The sequence below is a fragment of the Carassius carassius genome, chromosome 30, assembly GCF_963082965.1.
Source record: "Carassius carassius chromosome 30, fCarCar2.1, whole genome shotgun sequence".
Classification (NCBI taxonomy): domain Eukaryota; kingdom Metazoa; phylum Chordata; class Actinopteri; order Cypriniformes; family Cyprinidae; genus Carassius; species Carassius carassius.
Genome location: NC_081784.1, coordinates 30460440 through 30480044, shown reverse-complemented (window position 1 = coordinate 30480044; position 19605 = coordinate 30460440). Strand labels below are relative to the sequence as shown.

General features: G+C 40.4%; 1 long non-coding RNA gene across 1 annotated transcript; it reads left to right on the top strand.

The window, feature by feature from the left end:
• The first annotated feature begins 4016 nt into the window (after positions 1 to 4016).
• Positions 4017 to 5768, top strand: LOC132111235 (uncharacterized). Its single transcript, XR_009424771.1, has 3 exons — positions 4017 to 4261; positions 4749 to 4824; positions 5729 to 5768. It is a non-coding gene; the product is annotated as an uncharacterized LOC132111235 (long non-coding RNA).
• The last annotated feature ends 13837 nt before the right edge of the window (positions 5769 to 19605 follow it).

Here is a 19605-nt window from a genome sequence, read left to right as displayed (position 1 = left end):
TACTCTTGAGAGAGAACTGGTTTGGTTTTTGAGACTGAGACGCACAATGCGGCTGTTTGATTGGTGAGCACACTGTTCAAATCAATGCCTTTTAAATATATACAACTAATATAATATGTATGATGTATTATTATAGGTGAAATTACTCTTGCAATGCTCTGATTTCTGAGAGATGCACGGAGAAACAACAGCAATGCTGTGTTTGATTTGCGCTCTTTTCATTCATAAAGTTTACATTAATTCACTTCACACTCGTGGCTTTAGAGGTCTGTGTATAATACTGCGCTGATCCCCTGACTCAACTGTTATCTAGCAAACCCCGGACTGTGTCAGCTTCAGCCGAGTACTCAGGCAGAATTATTCCTTGTCTGTCATTCGTTTTTGAAGTCATCATCTGTGCCATTCCGAATTATGTTTTCGGCTTCAGGCACACCCCTAATTATTACATTACATATTTAATTTTTACATGCAACATAGATAAGGTCATAGAAAGTAACAGCTCCATCCAATATTGTAATCCTAAAGTCCACGTTGGACTTATTATTATGGTTAATGCATGCTGGAGTAGTCAATTGTTTCTGAAAAATATTTGCTGTATTTAAGTGTGCATGCCCAATAGAGCCAAACCTATCCCTTCTAGCCTTTAGAGTTTAACTCCAACCATAATTAAACACACTTGAACCAGCTAATAAAGCTCTTACTAGAAAAACTAGAAACTTCCAGATGTGTTAAGGCCAGTTGGAGCTAAACTTTTCAGGACATTGGCCATCCAGGATGTAGTTTGGAGACCCCTGTCCTACTTTGCACATGCTTTTTGATCATTACAAATAATAATGTAAAATTATTTTCTTAGAATGGGAGATATGCTGTCTCTCGCATCACGTACATTATCAGTAGTTAAGTATGTGGTCTTGAAGGAGATTCTTTTTTCTCTCATTTGGACTCGAAACTTTTGGACTTGGACTTGACTTGGACTGGAACCTCTTTGAACTCGGTCTTGACTCGTTCTCGACTAGTCCTGGACTTGGACTCGACAAAGCTGGACTTGACTACAGCTCTAGTGAAGAGTGCTGGTGTGTCACAGCAGATTTATCATTAGACTGACAGGAGATGCAGAAATACTGAGATAAGCTTTCAGTACTTACAAGTTCTGTTGATAAGTGTTCATTTAACTTACATTTTTGAGTCATCATTTTAAAATATTAAGTATTTTCAGCTTGACAAATTTATTTCTTATAGTCCAGTGTTTTTCAATAGCAAAGTTCATGCACTGTAAATAAATAGAAAGTTATTTCTGGAGTTGTTAATCATCTTCTGCTGAGATCTTGAGAGGCTTAATTTATTTAATTTGCAGTCTTAATGTTTCAATGCATCAGATCAGTTATAAAGTGCAGAAATTAATTTAAATGGGAATTTAACCTTATTTCATTTGTGTATTTAACTTGCTGTTCTTCCATTATTGATAAATAGTTTCTGGCCTACAGGTTTTATTTATCTTTTAGTTATTTCCCCGTGTGACAAGATCTTACATGTTTTAGAAGCTGTTAGAGCCGAATCCACCCTACTGCTCTCTAAAGAGAGATGTGTTAAAAATAACACACTGTGTGAATGTGAAACAGACAGATGTAAAAATGTGTGAGAACCACAAGTGCGTAAGTGACATTTCACCAACTTTACAGGAGGGCCAAAACAAAAATTGACCATAGTTTGACCTGACTTTGTGTACTGTTTTTAATCATTTATAATAAAAATGCTACGATGCAGTAATGAGGAAACATTGCAGAATCTAATTGACATAGAAGTTTATTGAACAGAACACCAGGAACACACACATAGCACTGAAAACAAACAATGAAACAAACAATACCAGACGAGAAACAATGGGCTGACACACTTTAAATACACTGAAACTAATGGAACACACTGAAACTAATGGAACACACCTGGGAACAATGGAACAGAACGAGAACACCTGGAACAAATAACACAATCAGGACAGGAACAGGAAGACCAAATAAGGAAATAAACAGAACACGAGCACATGGAGGAAAGAAACACACAGACAGAGAGCAGAGTCTGACATTACTAAACTGATATACTTAAAGTCTGTTAAACTAATGTTGTACTTAATTCACTTTAATTGTAAGAGAGTAGTTCTGAAGACCAACTAAAGATATAATGAACTATATTTGACTGTGTTAAACGTGGAACTATAGTATACTTTATTTACACTTTAAATATCTTGCATATAAATATTGTTCAAAGATCATATAATCCTCATCAATAGTGACATTAAAACACTTTTGCAAGTATGGATTAATCTGTCAGGAAATAGGAAATAAATAAAGCAAATAAAATGTTAATAGATTTTAACATTAATATATATTAACAATAATAATAATCCTTTCTCTGCCTTCTCTCTCGTGGCTAAGCAGTAACTGAGTGCCTATATAATCTACCATTAAAATGTATGTTATTGGTTGCTAGCAAGCTACACCTCACTGACATTGAATGCTGGATATTTTAATTTTATCCATCATCATCATCATCATGATCCAGCTCTTTTTCTCAAAATAAGCTTGATAATACATCTTCAGTAGTTAGAAACGGCTGTTTTCTCATGGTTGACCCACAAAGTTTTCTTGTTGTGTCAGTAATTTTGACTCATGTGATATCCACAGGCTTTACCCACATGATATTACAAAGTGGTGTAAGTGCGGTTACGTTCTTTTGGCACCAACTGACTTCGCATTTTCAGTGTTTTTCAACTATTTTGGTTTCTAATGAACAACTCAAACATTTTTATGAATTCACTTGTGTCTTTCAGACATTAGAAAGAGCTCATCAAGATCTTTCAGGTATGTGCCACCCTTGGCCACACATCACATCACTTTCACTTTTACTTTCATTTGATACACAAACACACACACACACACACACATATATATATATATATATATATACACACACACACACACACACACACACACACACACACACTTTAAAAAGAGATGTGTTAAAAAGGAAATTAACACTATGTGTGAGTGTGCTAATGGGTAACACATTTTGTGTCAAATATAACACACAACCTGTGTCATTTCTTAAAACAGTGATTATAAGCACTACACATTTTGTGTTACCTTTAACTCAACTAATGTGTTATTCCTCTTAACGCATAAGTTTGTTGAAACCTTTTACACACTAATGTGTTACAGTTACACAACTTGTGTCAGATATGTGTTTTATGTTATTTTTGGTCAATCTGAACAGAACTTGGATCCGTCAGACATTATATTTGGGTTAGAAAAAAACTGAATAAAAAAATCAACTGAAGATCCATCCATCTTCTTCCGCTTATCCGGGGCCGGGTCGCGGGGGCAGCAGTCTAAGCAGAGAACCCCAGACTTCCCTCTCCCTAGACACTTCCTCCAGCTCTTCTGGGGGGACACCGAGGCGTTCCCAGGCCAGCCGGGAGACATAGTCTCTCCAGCGTGTCCTAGGTCTTCCCCGGGGTCTCCTCCCAGTGGGACGCGCCCGGAACACCTTCCCGGGAAGGCGTCCAGGAGGCATCCGGAACAGATGCCCGAGCCACCTCAGCTGACCCCTCTCGATGTGGAGGAGCAGCGGCTCTACTCTGAGCTCCTCCCGGGTGACTGAGCTTCTCACCCTATCTCTAAGGGATCGCCCAGCCACCCTGCGGAGAAAGCTAATTTCGGCCGCCTGTATCCGTGATCTTGTCCTTTCGGTCATGACCCAAAGCTCATGACCATATCTTCATCAACTGAAGATAAAAGACATTAAATCTTTGAAGATCAGAGGATTAACCAACAAAAACAGCTGCACCAGCTTCACCAGAAAGACTTTCAGGGGCGTAGCAGCCATTTTAAAAGTGAGTGATTCAAATGAATGTACAAAGTCATGAAATTCTATATAGAGTTCTGTATAGAATACCAATTGCTGTGTTTTCAACCTAGTGTCAATTTTGGGAAAATGCGTTGATAGCTTACAGCACCCAGATAGCAACAGTCTCCGGGGCGAATGCGCCTTCAAGTCGCCTGCTCCGCTCTGCGTTCGGATTCAATTCAACAACGCGCACAGAATATGCCCCGCCTCCGCACTGCGCACTGTCAGTTTGCGGGTTCGTCACAGACGCTGGGCGGATTCACTGACCGGACGCGCCTTTTTCAATTATCGTCGTCACTGAATCCTTCTCCTCACCGTGGAAAAGCTGGAGCCGACAGGTCGGTGAAGACTGAACACGGTAAGAATAGTTAAAATATGCTTTATTTGATCAGTTGTATCCAGTAACTTTACAGTTAATTGATTTTTTTGAATGTTTGTAATTTAAAAAAATGACTGTGGCCAAGTTAGCTCTTCAGTGTCATTAGCATTAAATCAGATTTGAGTAAAAAGTTATTTGGCAAATAAACTTTTGAGTAAAACGCTATTTGGACAGAATTTATTTATCTTTCTGGGAGGGGTGATTTAATAAGCTTTTTAAATAAGGTTTCAGTCCAGTGTGACCTAAAGTAAATTTTCACTCCTTTCGAGTAATATAGCAGGCAAGCTAATGTTAGGCCTAACATTACCTGTTTTTTTCACTGAACTTCTAGTTGTTTGAGTCTATTTTTTTGTTTAAATATGATATGACTATTCTCCACCTCATGTAATGTTGTTTCAGATCATTATTTCATATCATATTAATTCATAATTAATAAGTTACCGTGTGTGTGTGTGTTCTGTTGCAGCTTACAACTCATTCAAGTGCCACCAGTGTGTTTTTGGAGTATTTCTTCTTTCTATTTCATCTTTCGTTTGAGGAAAGTAAGATTAAAAAGTGTTTTAAACTTGATTTTGTCAAATACTGATAATGGTCCACAACTACAGCTTTTAACATGTAATAAATGTGCCATTTCAAAAGATTCATACCATTATTTCTTACCATATTAATTCATGATTAATAAGTTACTGTTTGTGTGTGTGTTCTGTTGCAGCTTACAACTCATTCAAGTGCAACCAGTGTGTTTTTGGAGTATTGCTTCTTTCGATTTCATCTTAAATGAACATCTGAGTAAAGTAAGATTAAAAACTGTTTTAAACTGGATTTAGCCAGCTATTTTGTCAAATACTGATAATTGGGGCTGGACAATTAATCAAAGTACTCGAAACCGAAATTCAGAAGCTCTAACCAACGCAATTGACGTAAAACACAGAGACGGCGCACGAGCAGTGAGCCTTGCGTCTTCACTAAACTCTGTCAGTTGTATGTGTTTTATGGTTTGTGTATTAGCCTACGGTTTGCCAGTTTAGACATTCAAACGATTATATGATCCGATGTGTATTATATCGAGCTCGGTGCTCATGCTCAATAATTGAGGTAAAATTTTTAATTAATCGAGGTTTTGATTTTAGGTCATAATCGTCCAGCCCTACTTATAATGGTCCACACTACAACTTTTAACATGTAATACACGTGCCATTTGATTTCAAAAGATTCATACAAGGTTAAAAGTTTAAAAACCTAAGTTTTAGGCTGTTACTTAGGTTGTGTTTGTTATTGGAAATGAGATTTGCATTATATATAACACTGTGGAAAGCAGTGATGGAGTGTACATAGTATACAAAGAATTTTCAGAGAAGTTTTTGTTTAAAAACCTACTTTTTAGGTTTGTTGGTTTCACTTTCATGCATCGGATTTAATCAAAATATCTTAATTTGTGTTCCGAAGATGAATGAAGGCCTTACGTGTGTAGAACAACATGAGGGTGAGTAATTAATGACATAATTTTAATTTTGGGGTGAACTAACCTTTTAATATATAAGAAATTGACAGGATTTTTGTTACATTTTAGATTTCTTCCCTTGCAACTGTTGGGGGCCCTGACACAAAACATGTCACGTGGAACATCCTTTCCCGCATGTTCCATGATGACGTTGGGAGGAGGATCAACTGGAAGGGTGTGAATGGGGAAAAAAGCATTCAGCCAGATGGAGTCCAAGAAGTTCCTCCTGTGTAAGGGGCCATTAACACCTGGCCACTTCATGCGTTTTCTCAGATCAGATAGCTATCCGATCGTGAAAAGACCAGGTGTAAATGCCCTCCGAAACGCATTTGGGACGGATTTGAATCCGATCGCTCAAATCACTTCAGGAGGTGGTCTGGGCAGCATTCCAGACAAAACTAGACAAGTGTAAATGCATCTGGTTGTTAAAACCACTTATGTAAATTGTACTCCTCCCCAAAAAGCTAAAAAAATAAACGTGTGAGGGCGTGTTAAAGGCTATATGTAATGTTATAGCCAGATATGACGACGCTACTGGAACACGCACCACCAGATGAGAAGCTGAGCATATATTCATTAAACCAACATGCAAACTATCGCAAATCAAAGTGAAAGTAAGTCGCGAACGCTTAACACACAATCATCATCATTAATAGTAGAGAAACGAAATTATCTTACCAGTGCTGTTGCCGCTCTCTCTTATTGCGGTCTTTGATTTTGAAATTTTAGCTGATGATCAATAAAATGCAGCTCATATCTGTTGCTTGCGGTGACGTGCACTCCATTAAATCTGCATATAGCGCGGGAATTGAAGATCGGATTTAAATCCGTTTCGCAAAAACACATTCATGTGACCAGGTGTAAATGGAACCGTTTTGATAAATCAGATGGCTATCCGATCTGAGAAAACGCATGGAGTGGCCAGGTGTAAACAGCCCCTAAGTAAATGTGGGAATGTCAGTGGGAGTAAACAGTTCTGACACACACACAACGAGCAGGTACGAAACACGTAGGACGAGGGGAGATTTTCCACTAGTTAATCAATCGCAGATGGTTTCATTATCTTGGCCAGATACAAAAGTCTGAGAGGATAAAAGTAATAAAAGCATAAACGTGTCTCCAAATATACCTGGGCGACCCACCCAAGTAAAGTCTATGGTTGCGTCTCAATCAGCTCCCTAGTTCAGTAGTCAGGGCACTGATCAGGGAGTCAGCCACATTAATTTACATGATATACTGATTCATCGACTTAGGAAGTTTTTGGAATTGACTTTGTTCTTTGACGTGAATGTTTAAAGCTTCATGCTGATTGGCTGTTGTCGCATATTTTTGCTGTATAATTGGCTCTTATATTAATCCATATCGAGTAAAAATGCCTAGGGCTTCTCATCATTATCAACATATTTTATTGCAATTCAATATAATATCATTTATCTGCACAGCGCTACGCTAAAGCGCCAAAAGTTACATATTGTACCCAATAAATGTCAGGTTGTACACTTTTGTTTTAAAGGCAGTGGTTATGTGTATCCTTTAAAAAAAACTGGTAGCTTCAATGTGAATTAATTTTTTTAATGAAAATCTGCTTGTGTATTACAGGTGCTGTGAGAAAGCCATGTATCACGTGCCGCCACTGATGAAGAAATCACAAAACACACAATACAGTGGGTCAGCCCTGGCAGCTGATAGGGGAAGCTCAAGGAACCGTCCCACTGTGAGCACCCAGCAGTAGAGTTCTTCAGAGCTTCATTGTTACCTTCAGTGTTTTGAATACTATTTTAGATAAATGTTTTTTTTATTGTTTTTGTTTTTATTCAAAGAATCCACTTGTTTTTATTTTTCTATTCAAAGATCTATTCTATTCTACAAAAAATTAAATAAAAAAATTAAGCAGTACAACTGTTAACAAAAAAATGTTCAAATATTTACTCTTCTTAATGTTGTAAAGTCTTATTTTTCATAAAAGAAAAAAAAATGGTACAATTTATGGTTGCATTTCATTTTCTGTTATAATTCTATTCAATACCTATTAATAACATAAATAAGTTATTAACTACATAAATAAACTAAAAATAATAACAGTAATTAAAGATTGTAAATACATTTACAGACTATTTTTTATAGATTTATTGTAACTGGCTTAAGTTCTGAATGATTTCATCATGTTTTATTAATATTAATAAAGGCAGACATTAAATATTCAAGCTTTTATAGAGCAATCCAGTCTATCTGATGTTGGTCCATTTAGATTTTAAATATTTCTGTGTAGGGAGTTGTGACCAGAATACTAGTTCGAGAGTGATCTGAAAGGTATCCAGACCAAATGACCCACTTCATAAACGGGTCCAGATCGGATCTGCGGCGGATCCGGTGCTTCATAAACGGCTCCTGATCAGATCCGCGGCGGATGAACTACCTTATCGGCGGACACGGGGCAGGTCTGCCCCGGATCTGATCTGGATCCACAATCCTTATCTGTTCGGGATCCACTGCCCTGTGCAAGTAGACTCCGTTCCGGACCCGTTTTGCGGATCCGTTCTGGAGCTTGTGATACCTCTGGGTCGGATCCGTTGCGGAGTCAGTTTGCTGTCTGGGAAAACACAAGACCAGGAGGGAACAGAAAGTTCGGGGCCCAGGGCCAAGCCGACAGGGAAAGTATCCCGGGTGGATCAGGTGGAACTGGAGCCATGCGGTCGAGACAGAAGCCCAACAGTGCGGCGCAGAAGACCACCACATACGTGCGGTTGAGACAGAAGCCCACCAGGGCAGCGCAGAAGACCACCACATCCGTGCGGTCGAGACAGAAGCCCACCAGGGCGGCACAGAAGACCATCACAGCGGTACGGTTGAGACTGAAGCCCACCGGAGCAGCGCAGAAGACCACCACAGCCGTGCGGTCAAGACCGAAACCCACCAGGGTGCCACAGAAGGCCACTACATCCATGCGGTCGAAACCGAAGCCCACCAGGGTGGCGCAGAAGACCACCACATCCGTGCGGTCGAGACCGAAGCCCACCAGGGCGGCGCAGAAGACCACCACAGCCGTGCGATCGAGACCGAAGCCCACCAGGGCGGCGCAGAAGACCACCACAGCCATGCGGTCGAGACAGAAGCCCACAAGGGCGGCGCAGAAGACCACCACATCCGTGCGGTCGAGACTGAAGCCCACCAGGGCGGCGCAGAAGACCACCACATCCGTGCGGTTGAGACAGAAGCCCATCAGGGCGTCGCAGAAGATCACCACATCCGTGCAGTCGAGACAGAAGCCAACCAGGGCAGCGCAGAAGACCACCACAGCTGTGCGGTCAGGACAGGAGCCCACCAGGACGGCGTCAAAGACATCCACAGTGGGATCGATGACACAGAAGAGCAAGTCTGGTTAGGCAAGTCTGAAACAGAGAACATGAACAGGTTAAGGGTGGCCTCTGTGGCCACGACAGGATAAGTCGAGCACTCAGAGAGTTTGGCTGAGAGGCTCTGGAAGTTCCGCAGAGACGAGGAGAGGCTCTGGTAGTTCAGCAGAGAAGTGGAGAAGCTCTGGTACTTCAGCAGAGACATGGAGAGACTCTGGTAGTTCAGGAGAGACGTGGAGAAACTCTTGTAGATCCATGGTGTTTTGACTGGATTCAGGAAGATCAACTGTGACCTGACTCTGCTCATGAAGATCATTGGTGACTTGACTTTGCTCATGAAGATCATTGGTGACTTGACTTTGCCCATGAAGATTATTGGTGACTTGCCTTTTCCCATGAAGAACACTGGTGACTTGACTTTGCCCATGAAGAACACTGGTGACTTGACTTGACTCCTGGGGTCTAACTGTGGTAGTGCTTAACTCATGAGTGTTAATGGTGACCTGACCCGACTCTGGAGGGTCAACGGGAACCTGACCCGACTCTGGAGGGTCAACGGGAACCTGACCCGACTCTGGAGGGTGACCTGACTTTACTCATGAAGATCATTGGTGACCTGACTTTGCTCATGAAGATCATTGGTGACTTGACTTTGCCCATGAAGAACACTGGTGACTTGACTTTGCCCATGAAGAACACTGGTGACTTGACTTTGCCCATGAAGATCATTGGTGATTTGACTTTGCCCATGAAGAACACTGGTGACTTGACTTTGCCCATGAAGATCATTGGTGATTTGCCCTTGCCCATGAAGAACACTGGTGACTTGACTTTGCCCATGAAGAACACTGGTGACTTGACTTGACTCCTGAGGTCTAACTGTGGTAGTGCTTAACTCATGAGTGTTAATGGTGACCTGACCCAACTCTGAAGGGTCAACGGGAACCTGACCCGACTCTGGAGGGTCAATGGGAACCTGTCCCGACTCTGGAGGGTGACTTGACTTTGCTCATGAAGATCATTGGTTACTTGTCCTTGCCCATGAAGAACACTGGTGACTTGACTTTGCCCATGAAGAACACTGGTGACTTGACTTTGCCCATGAAGATCATTGGTGACTTGCCCTTGCCCATGAAGAACACTGGTGACTTGACTTTGCCCATGAAGAACACTGGTGACTTGACTTGACTCCTGAGGTCTAACTGTGGTAGTGCTTAACTCATGAGTGTTAATGGTGACCTGACCCGACTCTGAAGGGTCAACGGGAACCTGACCCGACTCTGGAGGGTCAACGGGAACCTGACCCGACTCTGGAGGGTGACTTGACTTTGCTCATGAAGATCATTGGTGACCTGACTTTGCTCATGAAGATTGCCCTGTCTTTCATCTTGTGTTTTTCAGATCGTTGTTTGAAGGTTCCTGTGTACATGCCTGGTTTCTCGTCCTTGTTTCTGCTTGTTTCATCGCAACGCTGGATCGCTTCACTCCTGGAACACCATCCACTAAGCTCTCCACTGGATCGCCCATCTCAGTTCCTGCATCATGGTCTCCTGCTGTCCAGTTCCACCTCTACTTCTTGGCCACCCATGACTTTGTCCTACAGTTGTCCTGTTGGTTATCCTCTTATCATCTATATCACAATTCATTAAATTATACTTACACTTGCATTTGCTTCCTCGTCCATTCCTTTTCATTACAGAACGATCTGACCAATCATGGAAGCAGCAAGTTCAACTACTCTATCAGAGTTCATTCACCACAGTGTTTCCCGAATGGATCAACAGCAGGAGAGCATCGTCAACACCGGATGTGCAGTTCAAGCGCTTGTGATGCAGGTGTCCAAACTCACCCAGCATATCCAATAGCTAACCATTCCCGCTGCGCTGCCCACACCATCTCTTCCTCGGGCTGCCCCTGTGACAAGTTATCGGCCAGAGCCCAGTCTACCCGTAACTTCTGTAGAACATTCCTTACCAGATGTTCCATTCATTTCTCGTTGCAGCCTTGCACCTTTGAGACGGAGGAGTCTAAGGTGGCCTTCGTGCTCACGTTGCTTACAGGAAGGGCAGCTTTGTGGGGAATGGCGGTGTGGGAGAACCGGGACCCATACTGCTCCTCATTCCATCCTCTCACGGGTGATATGAAGAGAGTGTTTGAACGAGCGGTAGCCGGCAAGGAGGCCTTCCTATGTTCCTGCATGGGCTGGCCGACCGTGTTCAAAAGGAGATTTATATGCTGGAGCTACCACCGAGTCTCAACAGATTGATTGACTTGGCTCTTCGGGGGGATGCCCGCATTGAGCCACTGGGGCAACACACCCGTTCTACACGTTTCCTTGGCAACTCTGGAGCTGGCAGCCAATGCACAGAGAACATGGTCGGGCCCGTCGTCGAGCACGAGCCCATGCAGGTGGGAAGAGCTCGGCTGTCCCGGAAGGAGAGAGAGCGGCGGAGGTCCCATGGACTCTGTAAATACTGCGGTGGCTCTGGACATTTTCTACTCTCTTGCCTGGTAAAAGAGCAAGCCCGGTAGTAAAATTGGGGCTATTAAATAGACAGGATAATGACGATGAAAGTGAAGACATTTGAGTGCAATTAACAGGTGTGCAATTACAGTGATGAAGGGACAAGGCTTTGTTGGAAACTGCGGTTAAGTGCCTATGGGGAAGTCAGACCACTAGTGGACACCCGGGAAAACACAGACCAGACACCGTGACCCTGAGTTCTTGTCATATTGTATTACCAATTTCTAAACTATAGCAAATAAACTGTGATAATGTCAGAAATGTTGAAGGTGTCTGAATACATTTTGGTTTTACTGTGTATTTTATTTTACAGTGAAGACTATGCAGTGCTATTTTAAATTAACAAAAACAAACTTAAAAAATATAAACATTGTGTAAATAGCACAAATAAATTAATAGAATGAACATACAGTACAAATAAAAACATTTCAGACAGGGCCCACTGTACAACCTGCACCAGGGCCCCTCTAACCCAGCTACGGCCCTGGGTTAAGGTACCTAGACGGAGCAATGCACTGTGTGTACTATAAGAAAAAAATAAATAAGAAGGCATGTGGTTTAAAAGATGGCAAAAAAAAAAAAAAAGCACATCTGTATGCAATACAGTTTCATTATTGTTCATTATTATCCAGAGCGGCTTGCTATAAATAAAAATGTGTGACCAAATCATGTTTTGCGCCAGTAACTGAAAAGCGCAAGTGCAAGTGCCACCAGTGGAAAAGGTTAGTGTAGTTCCCTGCAAAAGAGCTGAACAACATCAAGGTGAAGAATACTTATCCCTTGCTGTTGATGTCTTCAGCCTTCGAGAGGTTGCAGGGAGCATCCAACTTCACAAAATTGGATTTACGAAATGCTTATCAATTGGTCCGCACCAGGAAGGGGGATGACTGGAACACCGCATTCAACACCCCCAGAGGGCACTTTGAATATTTGGTTATGCCGTTTGACCTTTTCAACTCTCAAGCGGTTTTCCTAGTTCTCGTGAATGACGTGCTGAGAGACATGGTAGACCAATTCATGTATGTTTACCTGGATGACATATTAATTTTTTTCTTTGTCTCTCCAGGAACACGTTCAGCACGTCAGGCGAGTACTTCAGAAGTTGCTAGAGAATGGGTTTTTGTCAAGGTGGAGAAATGTGTTTTTCATGCACAGTCTGTTTCTTTCCTAGGTTACATCGTCTCTCCTGAGGGTATATGTATGGATCCTGACAAGGTTAAGGCTGTGATAGATTGGCCAAGTCCAGGATCCCGTAATGCCCTACAGAGGTTTCTGGGGTTCGCAACTTTTTATCTGCGTTTTATTAGCAAATTCAGCCAACTACTCGCGCCTCTGACTTCCTTGACCTCCCCCAAAACGACGTTCAGGTGGTCCGATACAGCCGAAGCTGTATTCACCAACCTAAAAAGTTGTTTAGTTTCGGCTCCCATTTTAGTCGCCCCGATTCCACACGTCAGTTCTTGGTGGAGGTCAGTTAGCCTTGGAGGAATGGCGTCATTGGTTAGAAGATTCGGGGGTACCTTTTAATCGTCTGGACTGACCATAAGAATCTCGAATATATTCCAATTCTTTATCTCGCATTTTTGATCCATCTGAATGGCCAGTTACTCCTGAGTGTATTTTACCAGAGAAATAAGTAATCTCCACACTCATATAGGAGGTTGAGTCGAAGGTCAAGACGGCCTTAGATAGGGTAATACCTCCGTCCGGGTGCAACCAACCGAATCGGTTAGAGGTTACGGTCCGACTTTATCTGATGGGGTCATTGCTTCAATGTCGCTTGTCATCCAGGAGTAAGCCACACTAGCTGCTAAGTAAAGAAATGATTTTGGTGGCCACTTATGGCTCGCGACATTCACAATTTTGTTTTGGCCTGCTCTGTTTGTGCCAGTGGTAAGACATCTAACCGACCTCCAGATGGGTTACTTCAAACGCTGTCTGTCCCTTTATGACCCTGGTCCCACATCTCACTAGATTTTGTTACCGGCCTCCCGCTCTCTAATCGCATGTTGGTTGTTTTGACCATGGTGGACCAGTTCTTGAAGGCGGGACATTTCATTCCCCTGCCCAAATTACCTTCAGCCAAGGAGACACCAGTTACGGTAATTGATCACGTTTTTCAGTTACATGGCCTCCCGATGGACCTGGTCTCTGACAGGGGTTCACAATTTGTGTCTAAATTTTGGCAAGAATTTTGTAAATTATTGGGAGCTACAGTTAGCCTGTCTTCGGGTTATCATCCCCAAAGCAACAGTCAGTCCGAGCATGCCAACCAAGATTTGGAGAGAATGTTGCGATGTTTGTTGTCCAAAAATCCTTCATCCTGGAGCCAACAACTCTCTATGGTTGAGTACGCTCATAACTCGCTACCAGTGTCAGACACAGGCCTCTCCCCGTTTGAGTGCAGTATAGGTTACCAGCCACCAGTTTTTTTTAGTCTGGAAACTGAAATTGCGGTCCCCTCTGCGCACGCCTTTGTCCAGAGGTGCCACAGCACATGGACCAGAGGCCGTGAGACTCTGCTCCAGGTGAGGGCACGCACTAAGGTTAAGGCAGATCGCCACCGGTCAAGGCCTCCCGTATATGTCGTGGGTCAAAAGTTGTGGTTTTCTACTATCAACATTCCATTCTGTTCCGTTTCCAACAAGTTAGCTCCTAAATTTATTGGTCCATTCCCTGTCACCAAGATCATTAGTCCGGTGACAGTATGTCTCAAACTTCCTCCAGCATAGAGGAGAATAAATCCCGCCTTTCATGTATCCAAAATTAAACCCGTGTTTTACTCCCACATTAATCCGCCTACCCCGGTTCCTGCCAGGTGATTTAGTATTAGCTGATCGAGGGTTTGACATAAAAGAGAGTGTGGGATTGATGTGTGCTGAAGTAAAAGGTCCAGCATTTAGAAAAAAGGACAAGAGTAGCTGGAAGCAAAGGATGTGGAAGAGAAGACGCATTGCGCACCTTAGGATACAAGTGGAGAGAATCATTGGTGTTGTAAGAAACAAATACAAAATCTTGTCTTCAACAATTCCTGTCAGTATGGTTCTTCCCTGTGAAGGTGAAAATGTGACATTTTTAAATAAACTTGTCACGGATTGCTGTGCACTGACAAACGTGTCCTAGTGATCTACTGTAATTACTCAAAAGAGTGGTTCACCCAAAAATGAAAAATTCTCATATCATTTACTCTCCCACACATTGTTCCAAACCTTAATGAGTGTTTTTTATTCAGCTGAACACATAAGAATATATTTTGGAGAAAGTTGGTAACCAAACAGTAGACAGTAACCACTAACTTCTATAGTATTTTCTTTTTTCCTACTAAATGTTGCGATGAACAACAATGAACAACCTCAAGTGTGATACGAATAAGACTTTATTAACTACATAAACACTTAAACTAGTCTAACATACACACACACACACACACATGCATACAGTTGGCATAGAAAAAAGGGTTCAAGCTTAAGCAGTAAAAAGAAAAGAAATAAAGACATGCAGCTATGGTGCAATTTGATATTCAGTTGACCTACAGCCTGAAGGAAACATCAGTTTCTTAGTTCAAACACACCTTTGTAAAAGGTGCATATGATGCTTAATGTATCAATTAATAAGACTAAGTTTGATACTTACATGTCTCGCCTGTTTGATTAAGAGTCCTGATGCACTTTAGGGCTCCAGTTGGTCTCTGCTGAAGTGAATAGATGAGACCAGTTAGAATCAGAGGATCTTGATTAATGAATAGTCAAGGCCGAAGCCTGGCACAATCTTAGTGTGTTTTTGAGAGCTCTTAGATCAGCATCCTCTCCTGGAATTCCTGAATCTAGAAGAACCTCCTGATCTGGTAATATACACTCTCATTTAGATCATGAAAATACGGACTCATAGGTATCAAATATCATAAAGATTTTACATGATTATATTAACGGTTGTAATATATATGGCTATATCAACTAGTGATCCATCATAAGCATGTATAAAACATATACAATACACAAAACACAATATACAAGAACAGTAACAGTATACACAATGCTCTAAAGTATATGTGAATTAATTCAAAGAAAGATTTTTCTATGAAATGATTAAAGAAGAGTCCCTTTTTATGTGCATTATGTGTCTGTTTCTGAGAGACTTCAGTTAAGAGTGGCTTAGCCACATTTTTGGGCATCATAAACCTAGTATTATCAGATAGTGTGCCTTTGGTTGCTAGGGAAACAGAGGCCTGTTCTGTTTTCCTTTCTTTCTGCAAAACCATTCCGTTTTTTTACTACCAATACGCTGTTTCTGACCGTGAGTTTTTCCATAACGGACACAAACAGTTCTGTCGCTGAAGAACTGAAACGTAAACAAAAGAATTATGATCCATATTACAACGTTATTGCTTGGTTGGACCAAACGTGCTCCACGAGATGTCATTCAGTAGACCCTTCCCTTTCTAACTAAACCAGGATTTACAGCTGTGGATGTGTTTATGACTCGTTATTACGACGGATCTGGTATGTACAGCGTTTCTATTGCTCATGTTTGTATGTGTACTGCTTACACAAATGTAGCAAATACAGTATTTATAAGCTTTCCATTGAAAAACAGCGATCTGTCGTCGATGCTTGAGGCTTAGATCTTTATAATGATACATAGTTTGTCAAGATTAAATTTGTTCCGTTTCATTTAATCTATTCGTACACTGAAACATGCGAGTTTAGGGGCTTTCAGGACGCCCGCAAACGCCCGTAAGCATTTCATGCGGCGTTAAGTGCATGTTCCTGTTACTCTGCATGTGATAGCTTAGTAGTGCAAGAGGTAAAGCATTAATCCAATTAAATTTAGTATTTTCACATATTTTTATTACTTTGGCCTTGATAGTTCTGTTGAATTTTTCTTATCTCTTCGTTCTGTTTCATTTGTTTAATTTTCCTTATAATTTTCCTTATCACTTCCCCCCTTGTGCAATGGTCAAAAACATTTGCATCTGCAACAAGAATATTTAAAAGTTAAGACAGTGCAGCAATGTTTACTTCATGTGTACGCCAGATCTCTTGTTAGTTTTTTTTAGCTTCCCTTCTGTTACAGATTTATTGTTCATAGGGGCCTGCTTGTTGTTGATTTCAAATTATATAATCCAATTGAGGTTTAGGTTCAATAAGTAATACAGGTGCTAATATGGCTACCTGACACCCTTAAGCTTTTTTATCTTCAAAATCCACTGTAATACTTTCCTTAATGACACTGTTTACCTGTATATGTACACACATTCTCTCTTCTGCAAGCGGCACTCTAGTAAACTGAATAAAGATCAGTTACGGTAAAATATTTGGCATAAGTAGGGACATTCATTAGTATTGCGTGCGGGTTTGGAATTTCAGCTAGCAAGTGTTCTATTATTTCCTTTATTATTTGTAAGTCTTTTTCATCATTGGTCCTGTCAACGGATAACATAGTAGCATGTCAACAAACAGGACTAATCTATATCAATATTCAATATAATATAATTGACATTTATGTTAAAATATACCAAAAAGGTTTGTCTTTTCAAATCTTCTATCATGTCTTGATGTTTTTTGAGTGAACTCATGTGGTTTATGTTTCACTCTTTAGAAATGTGATGTTATTTCCGCTAAGGGAGCATAGTAATATTACATAGTTTTTGCAGGGCATTGTGGGATTTTTAAGGGAGCAAACATTCCAGTGCACTGTCTGCTTTTACATTTCTCTGCATATTTTTTATATTAACCTCAGGATGTTATTTACTTTTATAAAGGCCATTTTTAAAATCCTATTAAATATATGCATCATAGTTCATGTCAGATTCTTACAATTGATCAGTAGATTCAATTTACACTATGGCTGTTATCAAACAAATCAGTTTACATTGCACAATTACAACTGCATTTATGTGATTAGATTAATGTTATAAATGCAATTTTGAATATTTATAATTACAGGGGAACTCAAGTCCATACATCAAACCTAAACGAAAAAGAATGGGTATAATATATACACAAATAAACTCTGTAAGCATTAAATTCCATTCACCGTAAAGCAATAATAAATAAATAAATTAATGACCTTTATTATAACAACATTACAATTAACAAACAATCCAAACCCTTGTGGTACCCAAACTACATTTCCCATAATTCCTAACACAGGATATAAAGGACATCAGGAAATGCCGCACTCTTTTAATTACAAACCTTGGATTTTAAGCAGTCTGGGTCTGTCAGACAGTAGAATTTGTTTGTGGAAAAATATTTAAGGCCCAATGAATCTTTATTTAAGGCATTTTTAAGACCCAGTGGCCACCTTGTTAATCTGGGGACACATTTCAAGTGAGATCAAGGTTACATCAGCTGGAATTCCATCGAAAGTTGTGAATTTAACTCTCGAATATCGCAGAACTGGAATATCGCATAAAACATTTGTGAACAAGCATTGTTTCCATCCAACAAGTCAAAGAGAACAAAATCGTCACTTCCTGATAAACTGGCACTATAAGTCACTAAGAAAAGTAGGTGAATATAATAATTTTCATATATAATAAATTACTTGCACCTCAGCGTGGGAGGCGATAATACAGAAATTCAAATGACCATAACAACATTTCAGATGCTGTGGAACAAGATCGGTCCACTGGTTAGTCAGGTTTTGCCGTCCCATAGCGCAAATTCACATGACTTGTTTGATGCGCTTGGAGGAATTTATTGGCAAAATGCATTTCCATCTCCCATATTCGCATCAACACTTTTACAAAAACCACCTCAAGCGAACGTAAAAACTTTATTGCAAATTAAGGGATTTTTATTCAAAATTTGCCATTTCCAACTCTTGTTTCTCATGCGATACTGTAAAGTGCACATTAAAATAGGGTGATGGAAAGTAATGTAATGTAATGTTAGTTGTATTGTACCAGTTTTCATCTTTTGCAAGCCATTTTTTGTAATCGGTGAGCCAAATATCTTGAAACTTGCAGTTTCCAGGCATCACGTTTCAGTGGTTTCAGCCTACTTTTGCAATGTTTAACAGTAATGTGTGTGTGTGTGTGTGTTTGTGTTTGTGTGAAACGTTGAGATACCATTGAAGTAGATTTGTGCACACATGAAAGTCATGGCAACATACAACACAAAGTACCTTACGAGGGGAAAAACTTAATGTAACGCATAAATGTACATAACTAATGTAAATCAAACAAGCTAATATGCATAGGCCACAAAGTTTTGGCGAAATAAATCATTAGCAGACCAGAGGAAATAATTCCTTTTTTCACAAATAAATTCAAGCGTTTTCAAGGACCTCTATACACTTTTTTTTTTTCAAAAACTTTCCAGGGGCTTGAATAATTTTTTTTTTTTTTAGATTCACAAACTTTCAAGAATTTCAAAGACCCATGGGAACCCTCGATTACTTTTTGTGTTTGTTTGATTTTTCTTTTTTTGTTTAATTATTTTGTTGTTTGAAACATTGGTTTAAAGTGTCTGTTTTATTTATTATTTCAGTCAAATCTTTAAAATCTTTTCTTACCCCAAAACCAATGTTCCCTCTAAGTTGTGTGTGTGTGGCCATACACTTCTAACATTGCAACCATGCAGAAGAAGTCAAGCCAAGAGTCAAGTCTGCTTTATTGTCAATTTCCACATGTACAGTACATACAACCCGAATTCCGGAAAAGTTGGGACGTTTTTTAAATTTTAATAAAATGAAAACTAAAAGACTTTCAAATCACATGAGCCAATATTTTATTCACAATAGAACATAGATAACATAGCAAATGTTTAAACTGAGAAAGTTTACAATTTTATGCACAAAATGAGCTCATTTCAATTTTGATTTCTGCTACAGGTCTCAAAATAGTTGGGACGGGGCATGTTTACCATGGTGTAGCATCTCCTTTTCTTTTCAAAACAGTTTGAAGACGTCTGGGCATCGAGGCTATGAGTTGCTGGAG